Source organism: Chlorocebus sabaeus, chromosome 25, assembly GCF_047675955.1.
Source record: "Chlorocebus sabaeus isolate Y175 chromosome 25, mChlSab1.0.hap1, whole genome shotgun sequence".
Classification (NCBI taxonomy): Eukaryota; Metazoa; Chordata; class Mammalia; order Primates; family Cercopithecidae; genus Chlorocebus; species Chlorocebus sabaeus.
In genome coordinates, this window is record NC_132928.1 from 58,025,155 (window position 1) to 58,038,760 (window position 13,606).

The following is a 13,606-nucleotide window of genomic DNA, read 5'->3' on the forward strand; positions in this document are numbered from 1 at the left end:
TCTAGAATATATAATATATATAAGACATATATCTGTAGTGAGTCTCATGACTCACTAAAAAAAAGTAATCTAATTTTGAAAATGGGCAAAAGATGTGTACCATTTCACTTTGTTCAAAGTTTCAGTTTGTCAGTGAAAATATACGGATGATAAATAACATCATTAGTCTTTAGGGATGTGAAATTAAAGCCACGAGGAGATACTACCACACACTTGTCAGAATGACTACAATTTTTAAAAACCTGACAATACCAAATGTTGACAAGGATGTAGAGCCACAGGAACTCTTATACACCACTGGTAGGAATATGAAATAGTACAGCCATCCTGGAAAACAGTTTGGCAGTTTCTTATAAAGTTAAACATACAATTACCGTATGATCCAGCAATTCTATTCCTACGTATTTACCCAAGAGAAATGAAAATATATGACTACACAAAGACTTACACACAAATGCTTATAGCAGCTTTACTATTTGTTCTGCGTTGAATTACCCCCTGTTCCCCAATTAATATGATGAAGTCCTAACCCCAGTACCTGGGAATGTGACCTTATTTGGAAATAGGGTGGTTACAGATATAATTAATTAACATGAAATCATACTGGAGTAGAGTGGGCTTTTAATCCAGTATGACTGGAGTCTTTTTAAAAGGAGAAATGTGAATACAGGCACAGATACAGGGAGCATGCCATGTAAACATACAGATAGCCAGAGAGAGAGAACGGGAAGAGATCCTTCTTCCCTCATGACTCACGGAAGGAACAAACCGGAGGTGGTACGAAGGCTGCTGCACAGCGAGCAGAGCCAGGGTCTGGACTGCAGCGCGTGCCCCGAGCTCTCCACCTCCACCTCCCGCCGCCCGCCAGCGGAGGTAGCCCAAGCCCAGCCCGCGGCCCCAGCAGCAGCGCCATGGCCCGGTGGACGCCTACATTGACAACCTCATGACCATGGCCGGGTGGACGCCTACATCAACAACCTTATGGCAGAAGTCCCTTCCGTCTGTCAGGACGCGGCCATCGTGGGCTGCAAGGACTCGCCCTCCATCTGGGCCGCTGTCTCCTGGAAAACCTTCGCCAGCATCACGCCAGCTGAGGCTAGTGTCTCGGCTGGCAAAGACCGGTCAAGTGTTTTTGTGAATGGGCTGACGCTTGGGGGCCAGAAATGTTCAGTGATCCGGGACTCACTGCTGCAGGATGGGGAATTTTGCATGGATCTTAGTATACCAAGAGTACCGGTGGAGCCCCCACTTTCAATGTCACTGTCACCAAGACTGACGCTAGTACTGCTGATGGGCAAAGAAAGTGTCCACAGTGGTTTGATCAACAAGAAATGTTATGAAATGACCTCCCACTTTTGGCGTTCCCAGTACTGCCTTCGTCCGTCTCTTGCCCTTCACCGCCCCCTACAGCTTTGCATCCCCCTTCCCTACCCATACACCATTTTATTTGGGGGACCATTATCCCACACCCCTTATTGCTGCCAAAACCACATGGGCTGGGGGACAGGGCTGATGCCCAGACATGTCCCCCTACCCATACCCCTCCTGTGTGTGGTTGGAAAACTTTTTTGGGGGAATTTTTTTTCTGAATAAAAAAGATTCTACAAAAAAAAAAAAAAAAAAAAAAAAAAAAAAAGGAACAAACCTTGCTGGAACCTCGATTTTGGATTTGTAGCCTTTAGAACTGTCGAACAGTATATTTCTGTTGTTTAAGCTACCCAGTGAGTGGTACTTAGTTAGGGCAGCACTAGCAAGTTGATATAATTAGTCCAAAATTGAAGACAACCCAATGTCCACTAACCGATGAAAACATATTATGGTACATCTATGCTGTGAAGTATGGCTTATTAATACAAAGAAACGAACTACTTGTAAGTGCAACAACATAGCTGCCTCTTAAAAGCACTCATTCCCGTTGACATAAGCCAGCAACAAAAGGCTATGGTCTATATATGTTTTTATTTATATGACATTAAAGAAAAGGCAAAACTGTCAAGACTAAAATAAGATCAGTGGTTGCCAAGGGCCGGTAACTGGGGGGGGGGGGGGCGGGGAATTGGCTACAAAAAGGCACAAAGGAACTTTTAGGGGCAAAGGAATATTCTGTATTTTGATTATGGTAGTGGATACATTATTGTAGATATTGGTCAAAACACATACACCTAAAATGGGTGAATTTTAGATGTAAATAATCCTTCAATAAACCTGACTCCTAAAAATTATATTACAAAAAATACAAAGATGGAAGCCAAAATATCATATATTCTCATCACCTAAATATAATCACTATGAACATTTTGCTATATTTAAATCTAGCTTTTATGTAGATAATATAGATTTAAAAGTATAGGGTGACATTGTATATCTAGTTTTATAATTTACTTATTTCATTTAACAAAATATTGTAAATAATAATATTATTCTGAAATTTTACGTCTGACTATTTATTTCATAGGGTATAGATATGCTACAGTTTCTTCAACCAATGCCCTGTTGTTGAAAACTGGGGGTTGCTGGGTGCAGTGGGTCACGTCTGTAATCCCAGCACTATGGGAAGCAAAGGTGGAAGGATTGCTTCAGGAGTTCAAGACCAGCCTGGGCAACATAGAGAGACCTTGTCCCTACTAAAAATTTGAAAAACAAAATCAGCCGGGCATGGTGGCACATACCTGTAGTCCCAACTACTTGGGAGGCTAAAGTGGGAGGATCACTTGAGCTCAGGATGTCGAGGCTGCAAGGAGCCGTGATCCCACCACTGCACTCCAGCCTAGGTGACAGAGTGAGACTCCGTCTCAAGTAAACAAACAAACACCTGTGGGTTTCCCTGCAGTGTTTTGCAATAATAATGCTTCAATCAATCTCTTTAAAGCTTAGTTGCTATTTAATCTATAAAAATGGAATCATGATTTTTGTTAAACAAGAGCGGTATCATATATTAAAATTATTAATTTTAAAAGTAATTTATTTCTTAATATAATATATCCCATTGCTATACTTTTTTTTTTTTTTTTTTTTTTTTTTCCAGAGACAGGGTCTTACTCTGTAACCCAAGTTAGAGTGCAGTGGCCGGATCATAGCTCACTACAGCATCGAACTTGAACACCTGGGCTCAAATGATCCTCCTGCCTCAGCCTCCCATGTAGCTGGAACTACAGGCACATGAACCACCGCACCCAGCCCCCATTACTACATATTTTTGAGAGTTGTCCTCTTTTTGACTTATACTTTCCTGTGGCAGAATTTAGAGAAGCTGAGTAGTATAGTGAAATAACATAGGTGCCGGAGCTATGAGACTTGGGTTTGTGCTGAGTAATGAGAAAGCACATTAGCTTTCTCATCTGTAAATTGGTGAGCTTCTCTCTTGCCTACCTCCACTACAGACAGGCTGTAAACGCTAAATGATTGCTTTATCATTCTCCTTTGCAGTAAGGATGGCCAGGTGACACAGTTCTGGCCAATGAAAAGTCTGTTGAGAGGGCCAGGTGTGGTGGCTCACGCCTGTAATCCCAGCACTTTGGGAAGCCAAGGCAGGAAGACTGTGTGAGTCCAGTAGCTTGAGACCAGCCTTGGCAGTATAGCGAGACCCATCTCTACGATTAAAAAAAAAAAAAAAAATTTAATTTAGCTGGGCATAGTGGCATATTTCTAAAGTCCCAGCTTCTCAGGAGGCTGAGGTGGGAGGATCACTTGAGCTCAGGAGTTCGAGGCTGCAGTGAGCTATGATCACACCACTCCACACCTGCCTGGGTGACAGAGTGAAGCCCTGTCCCTAAAAAAAAAAAAAAAAAAAAAAAAAATTTAGAAAACAAAGTCTTTTGGGAAAGCTTTTGCCTTTTAATAAAAGCAAAGATGACCTGGTGCCTGCTCCTTCCCTTCCTCCTTCTTCCAGTTGTGAACACAAGTGTAACAACTGGAGCAGCTGTCCCACAGCCAGGTGACATTCATGAGTGTAAGTGGCTAGCATGGTAAGAGTGGTGACGTGGAAGGTCTAAGAGGCCTGGATCCTTGAAGACACTGTTGGTCTTCCCGCACCAGTCCCAGAATGCCACCTCCAGGCCTCTTTTGAATGACGAAAACAATCTCCATCTATTTAAACCAGGTTTTCTGTTACTTGTAGATTAAAGATATTACAGCTAATATACCAATTGTTGTGAAGGCAAATGAGGTATATACAGGACAGTGCTTTATAAAATGGGGGAACCAATGTATTGTTGAACAATTAAATATAAAATTAGGCCGGGCGCGGTGGCTCACGCCTGTAATCCTAGCACTTTGGGAGGCCAAAGTGGGCGGATCATGAGGTCAGGAGATCAAGACCATCCTGGCTAACACAGTGAAACCCCGTCTCTACTAAAAATACAAAAAAATTAGCCAGGTGTGGTGGCGGGCACCTGCAGTCCCTCAAGTTCAGCTACTTGAGTTCAGCTACTCAAGAGGGTGAAGCAGGGGAATGGCTCAACAAGGGAGGCAGAGGTTGCAGTGAGCCGAGATTGCGCCGCTGCACTCCAGCCTGGGGGACAGAGCCAGACTCTGTCTCAAAAAATAAATAAAATAAAATAAAATAAAATAAAATAAAATAAAATAAAATAAAATAAAATAAATAGCAGGCTGACTGGCCAGGCACGGTGGCTCACACCTATAATCCCAGCACTTTAGGAGGCTGAGGCAGGAGGGTCACTTAAGCCCAGGAATTTGAGACTAGCCTAGGCAACAGAGTGAAACTCCATCTCTATAAATTAAAAAAAAAAAAAAAAAAAAGTTTTTTTTAAATGATGTCTTTCTACTTGTGATGGTTTTTTTCTCTCCAAGCTTCTCATTCATCTAGAGTTTATATTACATTTCCTATACTCTTTCAACATTATTTTCAATTGTATAATGCTGTGATTATTTTTTAAAATGTATATAATTAAACCAAAATATTCTGTGCATAATTTTTTTTAAATATGAAGATTTAGTTGTCTTATTCAGAGAGATGTGTTGTAAAACAGTACCACGTCTATATCATTTAGATGATCAGATACCTTTAGAAGAGTCAGATACCCCAAGTGACTGCATCCAAGTGCATTACTTTCCCGAACTAGGAATTTTCATTCCAATTCACTAGATGAGAAGTGTTGGAAACAAAGGTTGATAATGTTTTCAAGATACAGACCCCCACACATATTGTAATTCATGTTAAACATGAAAAAGACTTGGAGCAAGTCACTAGCCCCTGAATCTTGGTTTTCTTACTTGTAAAAAGGGGATGTATACAGACTTACCCGAAAGGATACTATAGACATGACTAATTAATGTCAATAAAGCACTTGGGTATTATATTTACTGAGTGCTGGTGACACAGAAGCTTAGCTTCCACACCACAAAGGCGTCTACCTCTTCATTCCTAGGCACAGCAGTTCAGACGCTCTGTTTTTAAATCACCACCCATTGTGTGAGCTTGGATAAAGCGTCACTTTTTCCTCTGTAAAATATCATGATAATAATAGTACCTACTTTATAAGAGTGTTATGAAAGATTAGTGAAGCAATCCTGGTAAAGTGCTCAGCGTGGCTCCTGGCACATGGATGTGCCTAATAAATGTCAGCTATTATTAGCATCATAACTTGTGCCTTTTCTGCCCTGTTGGCTTTTTCCCTCTAGCGTATAAACACCTTTAAGTTTTTTCCACCTAAAATAAATAATATCCCTTCGATAGTACCTTTTATTTCTTTTTCTCCTTCAATTTATTTTCTCTGGTCATATCCTCCACTTCGGCTTTGGCCACATACACGTAGCCAACGTCAGTGACTAAGGAGTCAGTAATATTCGCCTGACCAAGGTGTAGGAGCAAGGAAAGCATGTGGCATAGAAGAAGCACATGAGGTTATGAGCCAGGGTGTCATCTGTTCAAATCTTGGCTCTGCAACTTTCTAGGTGTGTGACCTTAGGCAAATTTCTTATCATCTCTGAACTTCAGCTTTCTCACCAATAAGCTAGAGATAAAAACATCTGCCTTGCAGGACTGCAGTGAGGTTAAAACGCATAATGCACATAAAGTACACAGCACAATGCAATGCACGGTAAGAAATAATTATCACCCAAAATGTAAAGTTCATTGCAACTTGCAATCTTGTTGAGGTGATAAGACTGATGCATGAAAAATGATTCGAGAGCAAGTTGAGAGGTGTCTGCCGCCGTCTTTAATAACAAAGAGGGAGTGTGTGTTGAAGCCTTTGACTTCACTGAAAAACATAAGTTATTAAAAAAACAACTCTGGGCTGGGCGCGGTGGCTCAAGCCTGTAATCCCAGCACTTTGGGAGGCCGAGACGGGCGGATCACGAGGTCAAGAGATCGAGACCATCCTGGTTAACACGGTGAAACCCCGTCTCTACTAAAAAAATACAAAAAACTAGCCGGGCGAGGTGGCGGGCGCCTGTAGTCCCAGCTACTCAGGAGGCTGAGGCCGGAGAATGGCGTGAACCCGGGAGGCGGAGCTTGCAGTGAGCTGAGATCCGGCCACTGCACTCCAGCCTGGGCAACAGAGCTACACTCCGCCTCAAAAAAAAAAAAAAAAAAAAAAAAACAACTCTGGGCCGGGCATGGTGGCTCATGCCCAGGGTCTCCCAGCACTTTGGGAGGGCAAGGTGGGCAGATCACCTGAGGTCAGGAGTTTGAGACCAGCCTGGCCAACATGGTAACAACCCACCTCTATTAAAAATACAAAACTTAGGCAGGTGTGGTGGCACACGCCTGTAGTCCCAGCTACTTGGGAGGCTGAGGCAGGAGAATCACTTGAACCCAGGAGGCAGATTCCTAAAAGAGTGCACAATCAACACTAAATGTTGCAGAGAAAAGCATATAAACTATTTTTAAAATTTTAATCCAAAGTTATATTTAACTTGGGTCCTATTAGGTGACTTGGTCACATTATGTTGTTTTTGTTTTTAGCAGATTTACCTTTTCAATTCAGTCTTGCTGGTGCTAATAGCAAAAATCGTTCTGAATTTCCTGAGCATAGGCTGGCTAGATTCTGCAAGACGAGGAGCTCGGTAGGGAGCTAGCTGGACCGGAACTATAACCACAGATAATCTGCAATGCACACAGTTCCCAGGAGGATGCTCAGAGGCCACTGAGATGAAGACATCTCCTGATTTTCCACATCGGATGTTATTTCACTTTTACATAGACCAAAGAGCCACAGAGAAGATAGCTCTTTCTGTTGAGATAATCCCCTCCCCAGCTTGAGAATTGGATCTAACCTACCCGAACTGGACTTTTTAAAGGACACACTGTTCTCACGTAAAGCCAAATAGCTGACTTAGAGTGACTGTGTGTGATTGCCTCCTTGGCTGTCTCTCATCATTTAATTTTGCTAGTGGGAGATCACTGTTCCATCTTCAAAAACAAATTATATTGTAATGCTTTCTTAATTAAAAAACCCTTTGAGTCATGCTTACTGAAATCTGTTACATGGATTTAACTGATCTGCAGGGAAGAGATTTTCTGTTCTCTGTGGAATTGAAGAACTTAGAAAGGAAATGAATAGATAAATGTTCCAGTCATGAAATCCCTCTCTTTAATAATACTTGCCACTGTGAAGTATTATCTACTGGTAAGTTTACTTAACTTCAGTCAAATCAGAAGAACTAACCAGTCGCTCAGAGAGCCCAGGCCCTGGGGAAAAGTTGCGTTCATACCCAGCTCCTATAGTTAACCAACGTTTTTCTTTAAGATGTAGAAACTGAATTTCCTTAACAGTAACACGGAGAAAATATGAACCATCTAGTTGGGTGGTTGAAAGAATGATAGATATTGTATGTGTCTTCACGTGTGAACATATGTTTTAGGAACAAGGAACAATGAGGTAAAGCAATATTTTATCTATTTGTGAACTTTCCCAAAAGCCAAAAGGTTTTGCCTGGGAGGCAGAGGTTGCAGTATATCTTCACACCCCCCAAGCCAGTCCACATTTCTGGCTAGGGACACTTTCCAACACGTTACTCTTCAACACGGCACTCTGAGCCTCTGACTACCCCTCCACTGAGTACTGACCACTTAATGATAGATTGAAAATAGTCTTGATTCCATACCAAAGACAGCAAGTAGATTATGCTTGGTCAGTAATTTAAAAACTTAATGTATGAGAAGCTATTGTAAACATCAAAATATTTTACATAACCCCACTGGAGTACCTGTTAGACTTTTAATATGTATTGATTGAAAAAATTTACGCTGGGCATGGTGACTCATACCTGTAATCCCAGCACTTTGGGAGGCCGAGGCTGGTGGATTACCCGAGGTCAGGGGTTCAAAGCCAGCCTGGCCAACATGGAGAAACCCTGTCTGTACTAAAAATACAAAATTAGCTGGACATAGTGGTGCATGCTTATAATCCCAGCTTCTTGGGAGGCTGAGGCAGGAGAATCACTTGAATCTGAGAGGCAGAGATTGCAGTGAGCTGAAATCGCACCATTGCACTCCAGCCTGGGCAACAAGAGTGAAACTCTGTCTCAAAAAAAAAAAAAAAAGAAAAGAAAAAGAAAAAGAAAAAATGTATATTCACGCATGACCTGGGCAATAAAGGCTCCAGGCTCTAACACCTGCCCAAACGGAACACCTGTTCATCTTTTCTTCTCCCATTCGCCCCCACAAATATAGTCTTTGAGTGCATTTAAGAAAAAAGTATATTTTTCTTTTTTGATGCAAGCCATGAGAAGCATTTTCTCATAGAAAAGTGTAAATGGTAAGGAGATCCCCAGAAAATAAAAAACATAAAAGCCTATTTTACCTATGCTGTTGCTATGTGGCCACCATGTACACTGTTATTTTTCCTATATGTGAGTGAGAAGGGAAGCCCAAGCCATTAGGAAGTTGTCTCCATCTGCCCTTTATCTCTTTTCACCCCACAACCTTTACCGACAACCTTGGAAATATCTTTTCCATGCCTAGCACAGTGTCAGGCACACAGAAGGCCCAAGCATGTTATTGAATGTCCCACACTTTTTACCTCCATGGTAAGAAACATACTGCCTAAATACAGTGAGAAAGAGATTACTTTTAGGCACTGAACTACAGTTGATGATTATCCTTTGCCTACCCACATCTCCTTCTAAGGGATTCTTCTTTGCCTATAGATCTTTCTGCTCTAAACAGGCCCCCATCCCTCTCCATAAAACATAATTTCATGCATCAAAGTTGAGTTTCTGTCCCAGGGCAGTGCTTCAGTTGCCTACTGGACAAGTTCCTGCTGGTATGGTCACTTGAAAGAAGGAGCTCAGCCAATAAGTGCTCTTCTAAGAAGGGGTTTGGGAAACACAGAGGCTGGGTCAGTTAACAGAAGAAATGAGCTGAAAGGTCACGTCGGGGGAGGTAGGCTCAGGGCTGGGGTGGCCATCAGGGACTACAGCTGAAGTCAGCAGCTAGATATTGGTGAAGTGGAGAATGGAGTTGATGCTGAGAAACATTCTGTAAACCAAAAATAAAATTCTAAGCCCTACAACTGACTGAATGGGACCACGGGGATTCCAAAGAAACCTGAAAAACTAACCTGAACTAAGACCACGGGAAGGAGGAGTCAGACATGCTTTATTATACCCTCCTCCCTTTAGAATTTAGACACAACTGACCAACATTAACATTAAAACACAGATCTTAAGACCTACCAAATGAACTCTTTAGCAATAAGATACCAAAATCCAACCTGACTCTAGTATAGCATCACATGACAGATAAAGAAGGAAATCAAAATATTTTACCCCAAAATATGTTTCTTTGCCATATTTTGGAATGACTATTTGCATCTGTAAAGAATCTCAATTAACATAACTAGGTACTTCCCCTTCCAGGCCCTCCCAACCCCAAAGAGATTAACTAAATCTGGCACCATTTAAGGTCTGAAAAGAGACATTTATCATCTATTCTTTCTGAAGCCTGCTACCTGGAGGCTTCATCCACAACAAGAACCTTGGCTTCCACAACCCCTCTTATCTTAATCCCAAGTATTTCCTTCTGCTGACTTCAACTTTAGGGAAAGCTGAACTCTTTTAACTAATTGCCAATCAGGAAATCTTTTAATTCCACCTATGACCTGAAAGCCCTTACTCCACTGGTTCTGGGCCAACCTAGTGTGTACCTCACTTGTATTGATTGATGTCTTATATCTCCCTAAAATGTATAAAACCAAGCTGTTACCCAACCACCTTGGGCACATGTTCGCAGGACTTCTTGAGGCCGGGTCATGGGCCATGGTACTTACATTTGGCTCAGAATAAATCTCTTCAAATATTTTATAGAGTATGGATTTTCTTGTCAACAAGAACCATGCTGAGTGAGACTTTGCAGCTCCTAAGAGACAGGGAGAATAGTGGACTTGACCTTTTTTTAAAGGCCAGTTCCTGTTTTGGTTTTGGAGAATACTTACTATATTACACAAGGAGGCGTTTGGGTCATGGGTGTGGATCCCTCATGGCTTGGTGTTATCCTAGGGATAGTGAGTTCTCACATGATCTGATAATTTAAAAGTGTGTGGCACCTCCCCCCACCCCACTCTCTTTCTCACTCCTGCTCCTGCCATGTGGGATTCCTGCTCCCTCTTTGCCTTTTGCCGTGAGTGTAAGCCTCCTGAGGCCTCCCCAGAAACAGATGCTGGTGCTATGCTTCCTGTACAGCCTACAGAACTGTAAGCCAATTAAACCTCTTTTCTTTATAAATTATCCAGCCTCAGACATTTATTTATAGTAATGCAAGAATGGACTAAACCCCCCTTCACCGTCACACTCTTTCCCATTTCCCTAAAGAAACTTGAAACATTTCCCTCAAGAAACTCTATACCTTGGAAGTAAGATGGGAGAAGCTCTGTGCTGCACCTAAAGGAGATTACTGCCGGCAGCCTTTGCAAAGACTCAGAACGAGTCTGTAGCTGCCCTCAGATTGGCCCAAGACTCGACCAGCACTGGATCTCCCCACAGCTGCTCATGGTTTCCACTCTGGCCCTGTACAGCATAAGACACATAATCCCACACCACTGGGCAAGTCCAAAGCAGATGTCCTGCATATGTTTGGGCAAATCTAGTCCTCAAGTTGTTAGTCAATAGATTGGGTGAAAGAAAAATATCTGAAGAGCCTCCATGAAGTTTTTTTTTTTTTTTTTTTTTTTTTTTGAGACGGAGTCTCATTCTGTCGCCCACGCTGGAGTGCAGTGGTGCAATCTCGGCTCACTTCAACCTCGGCCTCCTGGGTTCAAGTGATTCTCCTGCCTCAGCCTCCTGAGTAGCTGGGATTACAGACACCCGCCACCATGTCTGGCTAATTTTTGTATTTTCAGTAGAGACGGGGTTTTGCCATGTTGGCCAGGCTGCTCTCAAACTCCAGACCTCAGGTGATCCGCCCGCCTTGACCTCCCAAAGTGGTAGGATTACAGGCATGAGCCACCACGCCTGGCCTAAAGTTCATTCTTGAGGGCTTTCCTACAACAGCATAAAATTTAGAAATTAGATGGCATTAGAAGGCTATATTTCAGCCATATGATCAGCTATATATATAGTTACTGGGAAAATTGTCGGTACCAAAATGGAGTCGCTTATATCAAATCCTAACAAACTAGAGTCATGAGGCCAAGAGGAAACGGCCCTCACACACATACACCCTATAACAGGAACTGTGACAAGACTTTTCCAACTGAACTTTCCTGTTAAGCCACTTCTATGACGACCTTTTCATAGCCATAGCCAGTACCACCAATGAACAAACGCCACTACCTGCAATAAGTCCCTATAACCTATGGTATTTGTTTCCAAACAGTTTACGTGGGCTTCTCCTTTTTTGCCTTTAAAAGTTTCCCCTTGCTCAAACTCCTCAGATGCACCAGGGCTTTGCCATATAGCACACATATCCCGAATTGCAATCCCTTGCTATTCCTGAATAAACTCTTTGTTTTGGGGAGTTGATCACGCTGTAGCTCATTTTAGGGTGACACTCACTCTCTCTCTCCATATATATATATGTGTGTGTGTGTGTGTGTGTATAGTCATATATATAGTATATATGTGTGTATATGTTTAGATATATATATATATAGTTTTTGTTTATACACACACACACACACACACACACACACACACACACACACACACACACACACATATAGCTATGTGGACTATCTATGTGACCTTAAATCAGCTAGTTATTCTGATCCACAGTTTCTCCACTTGTAAAGGAAGAATTCTGATTTTTATTCAGTTTACATCGGGGCTACAGATAAGCAATATGAAAGTGTCCTATAAACTGTATAGCCTCCATTCGGATGTATGTCTTTGGCAGGATGATAAAGAATCAGGAAGAAGGAGTATCCATGTTAACAAAGTGTCCAGGCTGTGTCTGCTCTTATATTAGTGACCGATATTGCCCCTGACAGAAGCTATTCTTCAGGAAACATCACATCCAATATGGTAAATCCATCAAACAGGAGCTAAGAAACAGGAATGAGATGGGCACTTGTCCAAGGAAAAATGCCAGGAGAGCAAATAATGATGAAAACTAAACTTTTCCCTTTGTTTTTAATTTCAGGAAAAAAATGATGAGGACCAAAAGTCAATGAATAAGGAAAACAGCTCAGAAAAAAAGATGTTTCTAAATTGGTCATTAAGTATTTGTTCCTTGGGAAGAGACCTCCATGTGAGCTTGACGGAAAAATGGGAAAAATGTCAAAAGCATGATCTGATCAGATCCCAAAGTGGATTATTATTTTAAAAACCAGATGGCATCGCTCTGGGGAGGCAAGTTCAGGAAGGTCATGTTAGCAAAGGACATAACAATAACAGCAAAATAAAAATTCCCCAAATGCAGGAGGAAAATGGGGACTGGAAAAGCTTTCACAACAGGGTGATTAGGCAGTTGAGCGTGTTCGCAACACCTCCCCGTCCATATCTGGGAACACAAAAATTGACTGGGCTAAGGGTGCATTTTGAAGGGAAATATGAAGAACTGAGAGCATAACAAAAGACACGGTTAAAAGGCAACTAGAACTTTGTGAGCCTTCAAAGCAGCAGTGCCCCTCGGCAGGGACCCTGAGGCATTTGCCTTTAGGAAGGCCAGTTTTCTTAAGGAATCTTAAGAAACTCTTGAAAGATCATGAATTTTAATCATTTTAAGTATAAAACAAATATGCGATGCATAATCAGTTTAGACGTGGGTCACAATTTTATAAAGTCAGGCATAAAAGGATACTGTGTCCCAGCTCTGGATAGGTTAGAAATCATTAGAAATCACTGTCTCCCCTTCCTAACTTTTTCAGAATGATCTGTCATGGCCCTCACACACAGGCCCAATGTGTCTGACCTACAACCAAGTCTGCAACACAAGAGTCTCAACCATTGTTAACGTGTCATCTCAGTAGGTCCCATTACAAATGCCACCTCCCCTGTGCCTCCATCCTGCTCCACAGGAAATCTCCCTACTCTAGATTTCTGCCTCACAATGTTACAGCCAGAAGCTCCATGGGGGTGAGGCTCTGTGTCTTACATATACCCGTATGCTCTACATCTCGGCTCACTACAACCTCTGCCTCCCAGGTTCAAGCAATTCTCCTGTCTCAGCCTCCCGAGTAGCTGGGACTACAGGTACACGCCC

At 42.1% G+C, this 13,606-nt stretch overlaps 1 pseudogene; it reads left to right on the plus strand.

Annotated features, from left to right (window-relative positions):
- The first annotated feature begins 949 nt into the window (after positions 1-949).
- Positions 950-7,041, plus strand: LOC103230590 (profilin-1 pseudogene; annotated as a pseudogene).
- Positions 7,042-13,606: the final 6,565 nt, after the last annotated feature.